Genomic DNA, 20,116 nt, shown 5'->3' on the forward strand with positions numbered 1-20,116 from the left:
GATATTGTGGGTCTTAGAAGAGTTGGCGGAGGCCAGGCAGGCAGGGGTAGCTAAGTTAAGGCAGCCAACTCTGCACATCAATTCCACGAGCTACAATGGGGCCCTTGCCACTCTCTGTCTGAGTACCCCAGAACCACACGGCTTGAAGTTGGTTTTCACTCCCTGACTTGGTTGGGCACTGGAGACAGAGCACTGACGATGTCCCTGAGTCTCTGCTTGTCCTGAAGGCATCACTCCCAGTCAGGGTGGGCACTTTTTATCATAGTCATTGCAGAAAATAGGACCCATGCATGGATCTGCTGGCACACGAGAGCAGGCAAGTGCATCTCCTGGCCTGGTCCATGCCTCCTGGGCCTTGGCCAACACCCAGTGAGGTTGGGCTGGCACCTGCGGGCACTCGGACAGGTGTTAGAGGAGTTGCCAAAGCAGAGAAAGCAGCCAGAGTCGGGGCCCAGCCTCCCTCTCTGCCCATCTCGCAGCCATCCTCATCCTCAATCAAGTAGCTAAGTTAGATAAAAATCAAAAATATAATTGCTTTGCAGAATACTGTGTGCATTTATTATATTGCCATGTAGTGCTTTAGAGTTTGACCTTTAAAGTTTGGCCATAGGTTACTTAATTTGACTTATCAAAAAATAACTGTTTAGTTTTTGATAATGTTCCTGAATATGCCATTTCTTTATTTCTTTTGTAACTCGAGGAAGAGGGTGGGCAAACACACTTTCGCTGTTGCTCTTTCCCCTCCAAGATCAGAACAGATATTGGCACTGCTTTTTCACTGCTATGAGGTCATTAGGAGGATTAAGTGAATGAATATTTCTAAAGCACTTAGAACAGGCCCGGATGTGGCAAGCACTGTGTAAATATCCGTAAATAACAAAAGGGACTGTTTCCCATTTTTTTCAGGTTTTCTTCCAGACCTTGCCCAGACGTATGCAATTTATGTATTCATAATTATAGTGTGCGTACAATTTTATCATATGTGCATTTTCTTCTATATCACCTGTATTTTCTAATTACGATCAGCCACACCCAGCTGGGATTGGACTCCACTGTTCCATCTTGACCGCAGCCTCTGTCCCCGTGTGACCTGCAGGTACTGGGAGATTTGTAGGGAGGACGTTGGAACACCCTCAAAGCATAGCAATGACATTATCAAAGACGGCTGACCAGAGTCACCCACTAATGACTATCAGATACACTCCCTTATGAGTCTCATTAGCTCTCACAGTGCTCATTTTAAGTTGTTTAATATTTCATAATGATGTCGCCTGCTTTATTAACCTCTTCCTCTCATATCGGTATTTAGGTTACTTTCAGTGCTTGCTACTGTGAGGTGGTTCATACCTGTGATCCCAGCACTTTGAGAGACTGAAGCAGGAGGATCCCTTGAGGCCAGGAGTTCAAGACCAGCCTCGGCAGTATAGCAAGATCCTATCTCTAGGCTGGGCGCAGTGGCTCACGCCTGTAATCCTAGCACTCTAGGAGGCCGAGGCGGGCAGGTTGCTTGAGGTCATGAGTTCGAAACCAGCCTGAGCAAGAGCGAGACTCCGTCTCTACTATAAATAGAAAGAAATTCATTGGCCAACTAATATATATAGAAAAAATTGGCCGGGCATGGTGGCGCATGCCTGTAGTCCCAGCTATTCGGGAGGCTGAGGCAAGAGGATTGCTTGAGCCCGGGAGTTTGAGGTTGCTGTGAGCTAGGCTGATGCCAAGGCACTCACTCTAGCCTGGGCAACAAAGTGAGACTCTGTCTCAAAAAAAAAAGATCCTATCTCTACCCCAAATAAAAAAGTTAGCCAGGCACAGTGGTGCACGCCTGTAATTTCTAGGTACGAGGCTGAGGCAGGAGGATGGTTTGAGCCCAGGAGTTCGAGGCTGCAGTGAACTATGATCGTGCCACTGTACTCCGGCCTGGACGACAGAGTGAGACCCCATCTCAAAGAATAAAAAAGTCATAAAAAAAAAAAAAAGAAGTTTCAAAGCTATGAAGTGAGATGTTTCTGGTTGTTGTCATCTCCTTCTTGAGATGCATTTGTGTCCTTTGCTACAGGTCTTAGGACAAGTACAGCCACTGCAGCTAACATAGGATGGGACCCCACCTGGTCTGAAGATACACCTGGTTGACAGTCTTAGTCCTATTTTTATGTCATTCCTAGCCCAAAATGATAAACATCAAATGCATTTAAAGTATTATTAATGTTTCAGGCTTTACCTACGTTTCCCTTTGTCTTTGTTGATTTCCCTTTTTGTGGGACTTTCTTGCCTGCCTTATATAGGTAGGAGGAAAACAACAGCTCACCAGAATGATCGGGGCACTTGTGGTTGAGACTTCTTTGTTTATTTTGCGTAGGTACAAATCTCTGTGGAGCCTAGCCTTGGAACACTGTATGGGCTTTCTCTGAAATGTGATAAGTGAGGTTTAATGCCCAACCCTTAATACCTTTTCTCTTCTGTGCAGGAGAGCTCAGTTTCTCTTTCACGTCAGCAAATATTTATTGCCTCCTTGCTCATTTCGGGGATTTACACACAGCACTTGAGGAGGGAAGATGACGTGTCCAGATTGAGTCACCTGAGGTCATCAGCACCATCTGTCTTTTCCCAGCTGTCTCCCTGCGACCTGTGCCTTTTCTGCCACCTTCCCCCAATGACATCGGAACATCTTTTTTGTTTTCTTTTTTAGTTGACCGTTCTTGTTTTTAAGAAATGTATGGGCACTTTCATACTCCCTGGAAAATTTTCAGCCTTTGAAAATTACCACAGTAAGATTGTAATAAGACAAATTCTCAGTAAATGGGAAGGGGTGTCCTGCTTAATTAAAATTTTCTGATGTCCTTCAGGTTAAGCAGAAAAACCTTTTAAAAAATACTCAGGGGAGGGCCGGGCACAGTGGCTTACGCCTGTAATCCTAGCACTCTGGGAGGCCGAGGCGGGCGGATGGCTCAAGGTCAGGAGTTCGAAGTTCGAAACCAGCCTGAGCAAGAGCGAGACCCCGTCTCTACTATAAATAGAAAGAAATTAATTGGCCAACTAATATATATATATAGAAAAAATTAGCCGGGCATGGTGGCGCATGCGTGTAGTTCCAGCTACTTGGGAGGCTGAGGCAGGAGGATTGCTTGAGCCCAGGAGTTTGAGGTTGCTGTGAGCTAGGCTGACGCCATGGCACTTACTCTAGCCTGGACAACAGAGTGAGACTGTCTCAAAAAAAAAAAAAAAAAATAGTTGGGCATGGTGGCCTGTGCCTGTAGTCCCAACTACTTGGGAGGCTAAGGTGAGAGGATTGCTTAAACCCAAGAATTCAAGGTTACACTGAGCTATTGCACACTGCTCTTCAGCCTGGGTGACAGAGTGAGACTCTGATCTCTTAAAAAAAAAAAAAAAAAGGAGAAAGAAAACTTATTTAAAAGACTTAAAAGACAGAAAGGAGAAGAAAAAAAAGCCGGGCAACAAATTCTTGCAGTATCCTATAAAGGAGTTCTTTAACAAGCCCACCCAAGGACAAGCCCACCCAAGGATTATTTAATTATGTAGGGCAGAGCTTCTCAATCTTCATATCAGTGACACTTTGGGCTGGATAATTCCTTGTTGTGGGGGTTGTCCTGTTCATTGTATGTTGTTCAGCAGCAGCCATGGCCTCCACTCCATGCCAGTAGATACCCCCTCCCACCCGCAGATGTGACCCCAAAATGTCTCCAGACAATGTCAGACATACCCTACGGAGGCACAACCACCCCTGGCTGAGAACCATTGATCAGAAGAACGCACCTTTGCTTGGTTTTTCTACTTGCTGTTCATTAATGACTCAAACTCAGTAAAAGTCCATGTTGCCTTGAAGGTCTTGTTCAGTAGAGATGCAAGTATTTTTTGCGCAGTAGAAAAGATCCCCATATGTTATGATTTTATATCGCCTACAAGGCATTAGCCACTTTTGTGTCTAAGCTTTGAACTCCATTGTAATGTTGCTTTATAAATGTCTAGAAATATCTAATTTCTCAAGATGCTCTTCGAACCAGCTTTACCATCTTACTGCTTCTCTCGTTCATTAGTGAGTTGAGTACATTTTTGACCCATTCAATGCGTATTTGCAGAGAGTGAAGTTTTCTTAACTTTTCTGAAAATGATACTTTAAAGCATGATTGATTGACTTTTCCCTTCTGGGCTGCCACGAGCAGGGGTCACCATTGTAAACTTGGGTCAGAAAGCTCCTAGCTTTCAGACTTGGCTTCCAAGCCTTCTCCAATCTCTCCCTGTGGTGTTTGTAAATTCTTCCTGTCTCTCCCAGCCCTCCCTGCCTTTTCTTCCCAGTATCAGTGATCTGGTTGCATCCTAACCATTTCTGCTTGGACTTCTGCAGTATCTCTCCAGCTAGCCTGGTCCCTTTCAGTCTTTTGCTCCATCCTGCCCTCCCTATTGGGCTCTGCTATCAAAATAAGGATGCTTAAATCCTGGCTCTCACATCTTGCTCCCAGGACAAAGATGTCAGGCAGCAATAGACTTTCTGAATTGAAAGAGCTGGTCTTTCAGATTCAGTGTTAGGGGTTCCAGTTTCTACACCCTGAGGAAACGAAGACCCAGAAAAACCAAGTAGCTGATTGAAGTCACACAGTGAGGGAGGGGAATGTTTTTAATGTTTAATGTTTTTAGGTTGAACCCAGTAAAACATCAGCTTGATGTGCCCGAGACAGTTCCTGGACATTAATTTTGTACTTAAATCTCAGATATTATCATGTTCCCCCATTCATTTCCTTGTCAAAGTACAGGGTAGAAAATGTTTCCATTAATGGGTGTGGAGAATGGGGTGTCAACTAATCCAGGCTTTTCTGGTTTCAATCACCACCTTCCAGATAAGTCATTGATTTTGAAAAACCACACACTGCCTAATGTGTTTTCCTTTGGCATGAGTATCCTGCCTGGTTTAACCTCAGAAAGTTCTGGATTCCTTATTCCTCATTTCATCATTTCTAATAAAAATTGTTAAAAGAAAATGTGAGTGAATTCTTGTTGAACCCTGGGGTGGAAGTGGGCTTTCTAAGCATTATATGAAGCTCAGAAGCCAACAGGAAAGGACAGATAAATTTGACTACATAAAAAAAAAATGTAAATTTCTGTATATCAAGTGTTGCACTTGGGAAAGAACCTCATAAAACACAGTCAATGTCAACTCGTTTGATTGTGTAGTTCGGTTTTCCTGATACTCCCAAAGTGAATCCTGCTTGCTTTTCACTGGATGGTTCTGCTTTCTTCCGGCTCTCTGGCCTCCCAGTTGTACTTCTGTCTTCCTTCACTAATAGCACCTTTGAACTTCTCCTATCTTTGATTTTCCCACAGAATCAACAAATGAATTAGCCCCTTAATTAAAATGATTTTTGCACATGTATAGTTGGGCCAGCTTGGTGTTAGATGCCATTTATTTTTGCACAGTTGCACGGATCACAGTAAATATTGAATTGGCTTGCCTATGAACAGGAACTTGATTAAAGATCACAAGTGTATCTTATTTAAATAGCACCCAAGGTACATGGACTCTGCCACTCGAAGTGTGGCCAGGATTAGATGTTTCCTAATAGAGGCAATAAAATCCTATGTGTTATACCAATTAAGATTAGCTTGTTGGCTTTCTTTTTTAATGAATTATATTATTGTTTCTCCCACAAAATCACCAGCAGTGTGTGGTTTTTCCAAATCAATGACTGCTGTTTACACAGACAAAAATCAAGCGTGTTTTTGCTTAGTGACGACTCAAGCCAGCTCCTTTCCCTTAGGTTTCCATCCCTCTCTCCCCTATTCACCAGTATTTGGCATTTTCTGGAAGTGATGAGCCTAAGGTCAAAATCAGTATTTCAAAGTATAGCTATGTGCTTGCTTCAGCAGCATATATAATAAAATTAGAATGATGCAAGAAAAGATTAGCATGGCCCCTATGCAAGGATGACATGTAAATTTGTGAAACATTCCATATATTTTAACAAAAGCATAGCTATTTGGTTTTAGCACAATCATTGCCTTTCCTATTTAACTCCATACATAAATATATATTCTAGATGGATCCAAATATTGAAGTGTAAAAAAAATAATAATAAAAATTGTGAAAAGAAAGTGTGAGTGAATATTTGTATAACCCCGGAGTGGAAATAGGCTTTCTAAGCAGTAGGTGAAACTCATAAGCCAAAAGGAGGGAATAGATAAATTTGACTAAAAAATGCAAATTTCTATATATCAAATGTTATACCTGGGAAAAAACCCCATAAAACATAGTTAATGTCAAACAACATTGGGATGAAATATCTACAAAATCTGAATAAAGAGTGAATAATCATTAAATGCGAAGGGCTCTTACAAATGAACAAAAAAGAGCCAACAATCCAATAGAAAAATGTGTATGAAAAATCAACAGGAGGGGCGGAGGTGATGAGTATATTCACACCTAATGGGTGTGGTGCGCACCATCTGGGGGATGGACATGCTCAAAGCTCTGACTCAGGTGGGGCAAAGGCAATATAGGTATCCTAAACATTTATACCCTTGTAATATGTTGACATAAAAAAAAATTACAACAAAAACCAGGAAAATCAACAGGAAAGAAATTTAAGAAGAAATGTAAATGCAAACCAAAAAAAAAAAAAAGAAGAAGAAGAAGAAGAAGATCAAGCTCATTGACAATAAAAAAATGTAGATTAAAATCACAGTGAGATATCATTTTTCATCTCTTGATTGTGGAAAAGACAAAAATAAAAAATAATACCCGGCAATGGCAAGTGGCAAACAGGTGCTTTTTTATTAAGTGGATAAACCTTTTGAGCAGTGTCAACTAAAATTTTTAAAAGCTGTATAATCCTTGACCTAGAAATTATACTTCTCATAATTTATCTATAAAGATAGGTGCACAAATACGTATATTTTATATATATATTATATATACACATACATACACTTTTTTGTTTTTCAAGACAAGGTCTCGCTTTGCTGCCCAGGCTGGAGGGCAGTGCCGTCATCATAGCTTACTGCAGCCTCAAACTCCTGGGCTCAAGTGATCCTCCTGCCTCAGCCTCCCGAGTAGCTGGGACTACAGGCACGCGCCACCATGCCCGGCTAATTTTTCTCATTTTTGTAGAGACAGAGTCTTGCTATGTTGCTCAGGCTGGTCTCAAACTCTTGGCCTCAAAGCAATCTTCCCTCCTCTACCTCCCAAAGTGCTGGGATTACAGGTGTGAGCCACTGCGCCTGGCCCTATACATATATTTTTAATGCAGCAATTTTTGTAATTAGAAATGCATTGGAAATAACTTCATTTTTATTCATAACAGGATCGGTTAAATAATTATATTCTGTCCCTCGGGTATAAGCAAGGGATAATCTCTGGCCTGTAAAAATGAGGTAGCTTGGTGGGAGGGAGCAGTGGCCAGATAGCACAGCTACTCCAGACTCTGGCTGTGCACGATGGCCGGCCAGTGAGTGAGCACATGGCAGGCGCCCTCCCCACCGCCAAAACGCCCAAGAGGAAGGTCAGCTCAGCCCAAGGGGGGGTGAAGGAAGAGCCCTAGAAGAGATCTACGGTTGTCAGCTCCACCTCCACCTGCAAAAGTGAGAACGACACCAAAAAAGGCAGCAGGAAAGGATAAATCTTCAGGCAAAAAAGTACTAGCAAAAGGGAAGACAAGCCAAGTGGCTAACCAAGAAACTGAAGATTTACCTGCAGAAAAAAGAGAAACTAACACCCGAGGGCAGTCCAGTCTCTAAGGAAGTGGAGAAGGAAGCCAAGCCCAAGTGATACCACGCACCAAGTCTCATCAGCGCTCCCTGCCTCCTGTCTTGTACAATCCACAGGAAAATTTGTATCAACTATTTTGTACATGCAAGTGTTTTAGTAGCTCTAGAAATGTCTTTAAGAAGGAGGGTAGATTTCATTTTCTTGAGCAAAAACGAGAAAAGAAAAAAAAAAAAGAATGAAAGAAAAGAAAAGAAGAAGGAGGGAATCCCACCTCATCTCATTTTTTAAGTGTAAATGATTTTATGGAAGAGGTGAAATCATAGGCTGTTTGTTTATTTTTTGGTGCAACCAGAAAACAGTGTGGGATATTGAGTTTCGGGAGGCTTTGACCGTCTTGGGTGTCAGCTTAACATTCCATAGATGGGAGGTTGGTTTTCATGTGCTACAGTGCAAAGCACACTAAATGGCAATATGGAGTCACAGTCCCGCATTTAATGTCTTGAACATTTTAAATCATTCCTATTCCCACGTTGTTTTTCTTAGAAGAACGATTTCCTAAAGGGAACCATTCCTCGATGGCTCTCCCTGTCAGAACTGTGTGTGCTCCGTAACATCTTTGGTAGTGGTAGTCCTGTTTTCCTAATAACTTTTGTTATTAGTCTGTGGTGCATGAGATACTATATTGTGAATTAGTGGGACTTATGTAACAGCTTATCCACATTTGAAGATACAGGTCCTTGATATATTCTAAAGGAAAATTTGCCTCCCAATTTTAAGCCAGAAAGCCACTGGAATAACTGTTTAAAAAAGAATCACATGTCACTATAAAATTGGAACTAATTGAAAGCCACTTATGTGCACATATGGAAATAAAACTGATTGGAAATCAAGCAGGTGGGAGGGGAGGTGAGGATGGGTAAATTCACACCTGACAGGTACAATGCGCACTATCTGGATGATGGGCACCTTTATAACTTTGACTCAAACTGGACAAAAGCAAATGTATGTAACCAAAATGTTTGTATGCCTGTAATACTTTGAAAAAAAAAATAGACCTAAATGTAACAGCTAAAACTACAAATGCCACAGGATACAAAAAAGAAAAAAATTAAAAAAGAATTACAACTCCTGGCTTTTTAGATTTCTGGTATGTATGTTAAGAATTGTGTACAAATTGAAATGTTTTTGTACCGATCCTCAACACAACCAATAAAATTTTAATTACAAAAGAAAAAAGATGAAGTAGCTTTAACTACACTAACATGGAATATAGGTTTAAGTAGACTGACACAGAAAGAGTTTCAATATATAGTAAAGAGAAAAAGCAAGTTTCAAAAGGGCAGGTAAGGCCAGGTGCGGTGGCTCACGCCTGTAACCCTAGCTCTCTGGGAGGCCGAGGCAGGAGGATTGCTCCAGGTCAGGAGTTCGAAACCAGCCTGAGCAAGAGCGAGACCCCTGTCTCTACTATAAATAGAAGGAAATTAATTGGCCAACTAATATATATAGAAAAAATTAGCCAGGCATGGTGGCACATGCCTGTAGTCCCAGCCACTTGGGAGGCTGAGGAAGTAGAATTGCTTGAGCCCAGGAGTGTGAAGTTGCTGTGAGCTAGGCTGACGCCATGGCACTCACTGGGTAACAAAGTGAGACTCTGTCTCAGAAAAAAAAAAAAAAGGCAGGTAAAATATTCAATTTTGGGGGGAGGGGGAGTATAGGCAATATACATAACCTTAACATTTGTACTCCCATAATATGCTGAAATTAAAAAAAATAATAAAATAAAATATTCAATTTTTATAAAATAATATGTTGATGGCTGTTGATATGCATTCTTCCAGAAGTTTCCTACAAAGACAGCATGAGTCTGTCCCTAGGGTGCTGGATGAAATATGTCTTAGAATCCAGCAATCCTTCCTCCTTTCAGAGCTGGGCAGGGCTCATCCCTTCAACCACTTACGTGTTGCACAAACAGTCGATGTATTTGTTCCCCAGGCGATGAGCGTGAGACTGAGCAAACTGACTCTGAAGCTGGATTTCCTGAGCATGAATCCAACACGGGAAGCTCTGTTATCTTGGGCAAGTTGCTTTCTTCCCTTACTCATGATCCACGTTATCTACCCTTATGAGTGGAGAGACTGAGGCTCCCAGTGAAGAGAAAGGCTGTATCCGGGACAGCTCCCGGGCTAGGGCATATACCAACCTGATCTACAATTGTACTAGGAGTGGCCGGTCTGCCTGGGCATTGTTCTACCTGTAGTGTGGGCAGCTGGAGTGGAGCGGAATGGATAAGGGGGTGGGGCTGGTGCCAGAGTGCCAGGGTACAAATTCTGGCTCTGCCACCTGCTAGTTGCATCCTCTTGAGTAAATTACTCCATGTGGCTGCCAACCATATAGGATTTGTTGGGAGGAGTAAATGTGAAGTGCTTAGAACAGTGCCCTGCACACACTAAGCCTCCATATGTCTCAGTTGTTACTTTTTGTGACGTTCTAGGGATTCAAAAGTGGACAAGAAAGCACAGTCCTTGCGCTGAAGGAACTGGCAGCAGAGTGGAGAACAGGGCGTGAGGAGGGAACGCGAGGATGGGGACACGTTTCAGGATGTTACGAGGGCAAGGAAGAGGGACGCTGCTTAGAAGTCACGGCCACACCGAGACCTGGAGGAGCCAGGGGTGGACATTCTCTCTGGGCAGAGGGAACAGCCTGAGTCAAAGCCCAGAGAGGGGAAAGAGCCTGATTATTTCCAGGAAGTGAAAGAAAGGCAGGCGAAATACCCCAGCAGGTACCGAGGTGAAAAGAGGTATTGGGACTTGAGGCTGAGGCGACTGTGCTGGGCCTTCCGCCTGGCAGTTCCCTCTTCCCCTGCTGTTTGCCTGGCGGAGCTCTGTTCACGCTTCGGGTATTAGCCTAAATGCCACTTCCTCCAGGATGCCTTCCAGGAATCCTACCTTCCCACAGGGCTTTAGGGCTGCCTGCCACGGGAGCCCTGGGTACTTTGCACACTTTATCGTTACTGCTTGTTTGTTGCTCTTCCTCTCTAGGAACTCCTCCTGCACAGCTGTATTGTGTGGCATTTATTAATAGTATTGTTAGTATTACCGACCCACACCCATTAGCTATCAAGTTATGGATCAGATGGCAGAGCCAGGGAGAGAATTCAGGAGCTTCCCGGGGACAAAGGGAGCTAGGATTTCCCACGACCATTTCGACATGGGCTCTGGGCCACACCAGGACAGATGCCAGCCGCTGCTGTCAAAGTCCCTTGGGCCAGGGCCATGGCGGGAAACATGGCTCAAAGGGAAAGCTCATCTCCGTTGAGTTGGGACTACGCTACTCGGCGGCTGGAACGTATTGAGGAGCAAAAATCAGTCTGTTTGACTTTCCACAGGCGCAATCTTACCCTGTACCTCCATGACGGTGGCTGGGGTTGGGAAAGAAGTCAAAGCTCACCCTTCCTGTCCTCAACCAGTTGTCATCCAAAAGATCACCAGGATGGCTGAAGGGAGAGAGGAGAGCTTTATCCGTCTGCAAGCTGGGAGGCAATAGTCTCCAGCACGTACCAAAGGTGCTCGCTCTCTCTCTCCCAGGAGGGAAGGGGCAGGTTGGGTTTCTATGCCTCGCGGTGTTCATATTACACAATACAGCCACACATATTTAGCAGGTTTGGGGCAAAAGTGTCATGGTGGCAGTCTGCCCTTGATTCTTGGTGTGCTCTGGCTGAAGAACAACCAGACCCACGGACATGTCAAGTCCAGACTATTATCCTGGGAAAAATCACCAGCAGGGCCACTAGGACGGAGTGACCCCAAGCAGGAAGCAGTTTCACACGAGCAGCCCTTATATTGGAGAACAAAACCAGTCTGTCTCCATGAGTGGCGAGAGACAGACCGACTCACTGATGGACTGACCGACTCGCTGAATTCTCAGAGTGTTTCCTTTTATTAGCTCAGTCCGGGGGAGGGCTCTCGGGAGGTGTGGGGTGCTATCAAATGATCAACAGGTGTCCTGCGTATACAAGTGCCCTCTCCAAGAGCCCCCCCCCCTGGGGGGGTGAACCCCAATGCAGATTCAAGCTAAGGCATAATAATTCCCCTTAGGTTATTCGAGGTCACTTTCTGAATCCTGCCATGCCTGGGCTGGGGAATTCACAGATTGACAAAGCATGCCCTCCTGCCCCAGGTGTAGCAGTTGCTCGGGACAGGATTAAGGGTGGGGAGACAGCATGGAGTGCCCGCCCTTATCCTTCTTCCCAGGTGGGGCAATTCTTCCAGAAAGCAACAAAGCAGGGCACCCTGTCCCTAGAAGAGCCGGAGATCCTAACGACCTACCTAACAAAAACTATACATATTCATGAGGGGAGCTGAATGCATGTGCAATGGGAAAACATATATGTAACATACATTTCCATGTTCACTTTGGGGCAGGGTTTCAGCATTAAAATAAGGAGAATGAAGTACAATCTGGCGTAGATTAAATTTTTTTTTTGAATTTAAAAAACGAGGTGGAATTTGGCTCTTTATGTCGAAAGGCGAACTATAGGGCACAAAGACAGTTTGTGCACAGCCCCTGTCAGCTGGCTGAAACAGGCATGAGGTCTGCAGGTGCTTATCCGAAGAGAATGTTTGTAAGGCTGGTCCCCTGTCTGTCCAATCGGAGTTGTGGCGGTCTGGGTTGTCAATGAGATTTAGGAGGGGTCTGAGAGCTCCTATTGTTAGGAAGTTTAGCAAGAATGTGGTTTTTCTTGTAGCCGTGGGAATTTGGAAATTTGCCATGTCAGCCATTCTCGGGACCCTAGACCCACAGGTGACTTTTGTTTCCTTAACCTTAGGGTCTGTCTTTTTTTTTTTTTTGAGACAGAGTCTCACTCTGTTGCCTGGGCTAGAGTGCCGTGACGTCAGCCTAGCTCACAGCAACCTCGGACTCCTGGGCTCAAGCGATCCTCCTGCCTCAGCCTCCCGAGTAGCTGGGACTACAGGCATGCGCCACCATGCCCGGCTAATTTTTTCTATATATTTTTAGTTGGCCAATTAATTTCTTTCTATTTTTAGTAGAGACGGGGGTCTTGCTCTTGCTCAGGCTGGTTTCGAACTCCTGACCTTGAGCGATCCATCCTCCTGCCTCGGCCTCCCAGAGTGCTAGGATTACAGGTGTGAACCATCACTCCGGGTCATAGAGTCTGTCTTAATTGATAAAGGAATGTCTCAGATCACACCCCATGCACCCCATCTAGGAGGGTGTGTAACAGAGATAAAGGTCAGAAAAAGGGCAAGGAAATGTTTTACAAGGTATCTCTTTAAAAACCTTCACCCTCTGGGAATTAAAACCTGCATTCCTGCCCAAGACCAGTAACTAAAGGGGCAGGAAAATGTTCTTTGCTGTTGGTTTTCTTTCTTTTTTTTTTTGAGACAGAGTCTCACTCTGTTGCCAGGGCTAGAGTGCCATGGCGTCAGTCTAGCACACAGCAACCTCAAACTCCAGGGCTTCAAGTGATCCTTCTGCCTCAGCCTCCTGAGTAGCTTGGACTACAGGCATGCGCCACCATGCCCGGCTCATTTTTTTCTATATGTTTTTAGTTGTCCAATAAATTTCTTTCTATTTTTAATAGAGACGGGGTCTTGCTCTTGCTCAGGCTCGTTTTGAACTCCTGACCTTGAGCGATCCTCCCATCTCTGCCTCCCAGAGTGCTAGGATTACAGGCGAGAACCACCACGCCCTGGCCTGCTGTTGGTTTTCTAGTTTTTTAAACCACAGGAGATGGCTCAAAAGAATTGCAGCTGCTCATGCTTGTAATGCCAACACCCGGGGAGGCTGAGACTGGACGGATTGCTCGAGCTCAGGAGTTTGAGACCAGCCTGAGCGAGACACTGTCTCTACTGAAAATGGAAAAATTAGCCGGGCGCAGTGGCATGTGCCTGTAGTCCCAGCTACTCGGGAGGCTGAGGCAGGAGGATCGCTTAAACCCAGAAGTTTGTGGCTGCAGTGAGCTATGATCACATCACTGCCCTCCAGCCTGGGTGACAGAGTGAGACCTTGTCTCTTAAAAAAAAAAAAAATGGTTGACTTTTGTAATCAAAGAGAACACTGTTTTGTCTTTCCTAAGATGCTTTTAAAGTAACTTTTAAAAAATAATGCATGTTGTGGACTAAAATAAAATCTTTCTTTTTTTTTTTTTTTTGAGATAGTATCATTCTATTGCCCAGGCTAGAGTGAGTGCCCTGGTGTCAGCCTAGCTCACAGCAACCTCAAATTCCTGGGCTCAAGTGACACTCCTATCTCAGCCTTCTGAGTAATTGGGACTACAGGCATATGCCACCACACCTTGGCTTCCCAGAGTGCTAGGATTACAGGCATGAGCCACTGTGCCCAGCCTAAAATAAAATCTTAAGCCCCCAGCTGACTGAACGGGCAGCCTCTTAGCCAAGAGGACCCCAGAAATATACTAAAGCTGAGTTACTGGCCAAGAGAAGGGAGGTCAGACATGCCTCATTATGCCCCCTCCATTCTTGGAGATATCCTTTCTCCTAATAAGATGCTAAATCATTAGCAGGCAGGCCTCCCACTATACAAGGCAAAACTTAAACCACACCTGCAAGCCATCAATTTACTTAATAGATCTCTTGGGTTTTAGTAAAGGTCTGGTGGCTTGTCTCTGATTGGCGGACATCTTTATCTTAACTTAAAACATTCTGAGCCTTTAGACAAAGCTTCATTTCTTCAGCCAATTACAAATAAAAGAATCCTTAAACCCACCTATAACTTGTAAGCTCCCCCCACTTTGAGTCCTGCCCTTTGGGGCCAAACCAATGTATGCCCTCCACGTGTTGACTTAGGGTCTTATGTGTAATTCCTGTTTCCATGAATGTATAAAACCACACTGTAACCCTGCTACCCTAGGCACATTTTCTCAGGGCCTCTTGAGGCCACGTGCTCCAGGCCCCTCACACACATTCAGCTCAGAATAAACCTCTTTAAATTATTTTACAGAGTTCGTGGGTTTTTTTCCGTTCAGGATGTACATTCTAGATAAGCTACAAAACTGGTGAAACAAAAAAGAGAAAATGAAAACCAGCAGTAATCACACAGCCTAGAATACTGTGATTAATGTTTTGGTGTGTCATTCTTTTCCAGACTTTTCCCCCCAAAATGTGTGTTTAAATAAGAAATAGTTATTAATCCCTTTAAAAGATAGTGTGGTGGTGTGGAGGGGAGGAGGTAGTGGTAGAGACAGTGGGAATGAGAGTCCCTGTTCCATATTCCACCGGCCTCAGACCAGCTTCTCTTTATTCCTCTAAAACATGTGCCTTTTTCAGCTGGGCGCGGTGGCTCACACCTGTAATCCTAGCACTCTGGGAGGCCGAGGCAGGCGGATTGCTCGAGGTCAGGAGTTCGAAACCAGCCTGAGCAAGAGCGAGACCCCATCTGTACTATAAATAGAAAGAAATTAATTGGCCAACTAATCTATATAGAAAAAATTAGCCGGGCATGGTGGCACATGCCTGTAGTCCCAGCTACTGGGGAGGCTGAGGCAGGAGGATCACTTGAGCCCAGGAGTGTGAGGTTGCTGTGAGCTTGGCTGACGCCACGGCACTCACTCTATACTGGGCAACAAAGCGAGACTCTGTCTCAAAAACCAAAAAAAACCGTGCCCTTTTCATACCTATGATTCTAAACCTCCCTGCGTTAGGAAATGGCTTCATATAAAGTTGGACATTTATGAATGACTTAGGTTTCTATGTAGTCAAAAATCTGTCTCTTTTTGGTTTATAACTTTCTGGTCTTGGTGTAATACTAAAAAGCCCTTCCCAACTTAGGTATCATAAAAATAGTTTATACATTTTCTGGAAGTTTTAGAACCATTTTTTTCTTTTTATATTTAAATCTGAAATTTATTTCTGTTTCTGGTGTGGGTTGGTGATCTAACCTTCTTTTCTAAGTGGCTGCCCTAAGCGGGTATTTTCCTTCACCTCTTGCAGCCACTAGCCAAGACTCTTCCCCAGACAATGCAGGAGCCACCCAGACACGTTCTACTTTTCTTTTTCTAGACTTCACAAAGACCTACACTTGTTTGTGTCCACTTGTATTTTTAGCCATCCCTTTTTTAGTGTCAACCTCTGGGCTTCCATTATATCCCATGCATATCTCTTTGCACTTATCCATGGCATCTAAATAATCTATTTTCTTTTTCAAAAATTATACCTATTTATTTTCTAGAATACACTTGTTCCATACACAATAATCTATTTTCAAATAGTTCTCCCACACAAGGCTGTGTGTTCCTTGAGAGTAGAGACCATCTGTATCAATTTCGTATCTTTGGCACTTATAATTTAGCAACTTCCTCTTTTTTTTTTTTTTTTTTTTTGAGACAGAGTCTCACTTTTGTTGCCCAGGCTAGAGTGAGTGCCGTGGCGTCAGCCTAGCTCACAGCAACCTCAAACTCCTGGGCTCAAGCAATCCTTCTGCCTCAGCCTCCCGAGTAGCTGAGACTACAGGCATGCGCCACCATGCCCAGCTAATGGCTAATTTTTTGTATATATAGTTGGTCAATTAATTTCTTTCTATTTTCAGTAGAGATGGGGTCTCGATCAGGCTGGTTTTGAACTCCTGACCTTGAGCAATCCACCTGCCTCGGCCTCCCAGAGTGCTAGGATTACAGGTGTGAGCCACCGCGCCCGGCCCAATTCCTTTCTATGTTTGACAACTGTTGGTGCATTTCAATTCCTTTATTGAACCAACGACATTCAAAGCAATATAGTGAGTAGAGAAGGGACATGTGAGGGGACTAACCAGCTGACCAACAAGATGGATGGGAAAGAGACTCACAAACATTCCCTGGACAAGGTTGAAGAGCATGTCAGCAATTATTTTGCTGACACTAGGGATTGGGTGAGGCTTCCTCTCTGATATCTCAAAGGCCAGGTCAGCTGTATCTTGAAACCAAATGGCATTCTCAACTTTCCTAAGCACAAACAGGGGCAGCACCCAAAGAGCACTGAAAATGATGTGAGGAAGAATTCCAGCCATGACCAAACATCTCCGTGTAGTGATGGACCACTGATAATTCGAGCTGTTACTGACTGAAGCACAGGTATAAACACTCGATAAAATAAGAAGAGACTAAGCCAGAATATTCCACCATTCCAAGCACAACACTGGAATATTCTACTAACAATACGTGGCTCACTCTCTTCCTTCCGCTCTATACTCTGGGCTCTCCTCTGTACCAGGACCCTACTTGCCCTTTGTAGCTGCTCTTCTCTCTTTTGCTGGATTCGATCATCTAGCTTTGAGATGGTACAAATGCCCCCCACCCACATATGGAATCTTTGATTCCCCTGCTAAGGTCCTGGAGAAAGGTTTTTACACTGTCAGCCATCTCTTCACCACCCAAACTATCAACTACCCCAAAGAGAAAGAAGCACCCCAAAAGAGAGAAAGAAGCACCCCAAAATCTCTCCTCATGAAGGACTCGCAGCTCTCCTACGCGCCCAGAGCCCCCCTGGCCGGGCCACTGGGCATGCCCCTCCATGACCCCTGTTAAGTCAGAGAGAGAAAGATTTATGGCAGCTTCTCCTGCTCTCCTCAGTCAACTGTGGTTTGAAAACATTACAGTATTTTGGGAGAGGCCACATTCACGTAACTTTTCTTACATTATGTTGTTACAATTGTTCTATTTTATTAGTTATTGTTGTTGATCTCTTGCTGTCCCTAATTTGTAAATTAAACTTTATCCTAGGTGTGTATATACAGGAAAAGACATGGTGTATGTAGGGTTTGGTACTGTCTGTGGCTTCAGGTATCTACTGCGCATCTTGGAGGTTGCTGTGAACTAGACTGATGCCACGGCACTCACTCTAGCCTGGGCAACAAAGTGAGACTCTGTCTCAAAAAAAAAAAAAAAAAAATTTTTTTTTTCCTCTGTGTAATCCTAGAACTCTGGCAGGCCAAGGCGGGAGGATTGTTTGAGCTCAGGAGTTGGAGACCAGCCTAAGCAAGAGCAATACCCCTGTCTCTACTAAAAAAATAGAAAGAAATTAGCTGCACAACTTAAAATATATAGAAAAAATTAGCCGGGCATGGTGGCGCATGCCTGTAGTCCCAGCTACTTGGGAGGCTGAGGCAGGATTGCTTGAGCCCAGGAGTTTGAGGTTGCTATGAGCTAGGCCGATGCCACTGCACTCTAGCCCAGTCAACAATGAGACTCTGTTTCCAAAAAAAAAAAGTGTCCTCTGTATTCAGTGAGTAAGTACTTACCGAGTTCTCTGGGTTTTTTCTTTTTTATCTTGAATCTCTTTTGTGTTTTACACCAGGCCACATGGACTGTGTACAGGAGGGCTGCCCAGGAGAAGGAAGAACTTTGAGTGCAGAGAGTGGGTGGAGCTCTAAGGAGGATGCCCCCCATCTTTCAGCAAATTGTGCCTGACTGTGAGCTTCATTTTACAACCATGATTATAAACGAAGTTGATCACATTGAATCTTTGAACCCTTTCTCTGAGGCCAGAAATCATAACCCCATCTTTACCAAAAGCCCACGGCCCTGAAACATGAAATGAGGTGAAAGCTCAAAACATGTCATTTCCTCCTTCCCCATCATCCTCAGTGCTTTCACTATCTTTCTGACTCCAGCTCCGGCCTCGCCAGTAACACATTAACTTGGCTTTCCGGTTTATCTATTCTCTTTTATTACCTCTCTGAGTCATGGTCTTCTCTCCTCTATAAATTCCTAAAACTGCCCCGCTACATATAACCTGCCTTACCTGCAACATTTTTTTTGTTCTGGAAAGCCTTGGAATTCTGTTAATACCTATCACTGTAGGTGCTGAGGGGAGACAGATGAAGAACATGACCTTGAGAAGCTCCCTGCCAATGAGAGGAAAAAGCTGACACCTGGCAGAGGTAAATTCCACCATAACAAAATAAGCAAAAGGGTGGATTAGCCAGTTTGCAAATTCAGCTTAAAAATGAGTGGATCTGCCTGGGCCCTCCTCAGACCCTGGTGTTGGGACTATAGGGTTGCTGGAACCTCCATCAAGGTTAATACCAAATCCCACTGGCTTATTTCAGATCTATCTTGATGACCCTGGCTTAGTTTCTCTGTGCGCCATAGCTGGAACTTCTAGGCCTTCTCACAAACATATGAGGATTTTTGATTCAAAGCTCAGGGGATGAAGGCAAAGCTATTTGTTCACTGAGCAGGCTAAACTCATGATTAGGAGAAAAGGATTTAGGAGTCTGGGGTAGGAAGAGTTTACTATTAATATTTAAAACAGAATCATAGTAATAATCATTGTGGGAAAACTCAGGATGGTGTTGGAGTATCCTATACTTACAATGTTGCTTTTATTTTGGATACTTGAAGGAGGTGAAGGCCATCATCTTTTCAGTGCTTGAGATATTTAAGTGTCTTCATGTATTCCTGGGCTCTTGTATAAATTTGACTCCAGGCTCATCTGGCTTTGCCTTTGGTCCTCAGTAGGGGTAAAAGGAACCCTGATGGAGAGCCTCTTACCCCAGGTCTGAGTTTCTGCCTTGAAATGTGTCTGGGATCTCAGGCACTCTGGGACTGGGTCCTTCCTCCCTCTTGCCAGTCTCCCATCTCCTCTACAGGGCCAGCATGGAATTAAGGTGTGGAGTCTGTTGACCATCTTTCCAAATACCTGATCTCTCTGTAGGTTGCCTAGTCCGTGATCTTCCTGTGCCCTTCCTTCTCCAGGCATTCTGTTCCCTCTCCTGCACCTCCCTGGAGTCAGCTGCAGCTCATCCCTGGTTGTGTTCTCTCTGGGGTGCTGATGTGACAACTTACAAGTGGGTCTCTTCCCAGAGCACAGAGAAGAAGGGCAATTCTGAAACCTTTCCCTCACCCCATCATAAGCATCAACAACTTATGCTTGGTCTAGAGGTCAGGAAGGCTTTTTTTTTTTTTTTTTTTTTGTGGCAGGGTCTCACTCTGTTGCCTGGGCTAGAGTGCAGTAGCATCATCATAGCTCACTGCAGCCTCCAACTCCTGGGCTCAAGTGATCTTTCTGCTTCAGCCTCCTGAGTAGCTGGGACTGCAGGTGCATGCCACCACTGCTGGCTGATTTTTCTATTTTTTGTAGAGACAGGTTCTTGCTCTTGCTCAGGCTGGTCTCCAACTCTTGGCCCCAAGTGATCCTCCCACCTCAGCCTCTCAAAGTGCTAGGATTACAGTCATGAGCTACCACGCCCGGTCTTAGGTATGCTATTTGTAAAAACACTCCTTGAGTTATTCTGTCAGTAAAGTAGCTTTTTGTGGGCTGACACTGGAACCTATTTAACAATAGTCTTCATCAAGGGGCCACAAATGACAGGCTGCATATGCATGTCCTTCACAGGTATAATCCTTAATCTTCACAAGAATCCTATGGAACAGGTATTAGCATTAGT

At 44.2% G+C, this 20,116-nt stretch overlaps 1 non-coding gene and 1 pseudogene across 1 annotated transcript; one reads left to right on the top strand and one right to left on the bottom strand.

The window, feature by feature from the left end:
- Positions 1–5,861: 5,861 nt before the first annotated feature.
- Positions 5,862–5,969, top strand: LOC142871651 (U6 spliceosomal RNA). The gene has a single exon (XR_012919883.1). It is a non-coding gene; the product is annotated as a U6 spliceosomal RNA (small nuclear RNA).
- Positions 5,970–15,932: 9,963 nt separating this feature from the next.
- Positions 15,933–17,565, bottom strand: LOC105881359 (etoposide-induced protein 2.4 homolog pseudogene; annotated as a pseudogene).
- Between the last annotated feature and the right edge of the window lie 2,551 nt (positions 17,566–20,116).

This window comes from Microcebus murinus, chromosome 6 (genome assembly GCF_040939455.1).
Source record: "Microcebus murinus isolate Inina chromosome 6, M.murinus_Inina_mat1.0, whole genome shotgun sequence".
In the NCBI taxonomy this organism is placed as follows: domain Eukaryota; kingdom Metazoa; phylum Chordata; class Mammalia; order Primates; family Cheirogaleidae; genus Microcebus; species Microcebus murinus.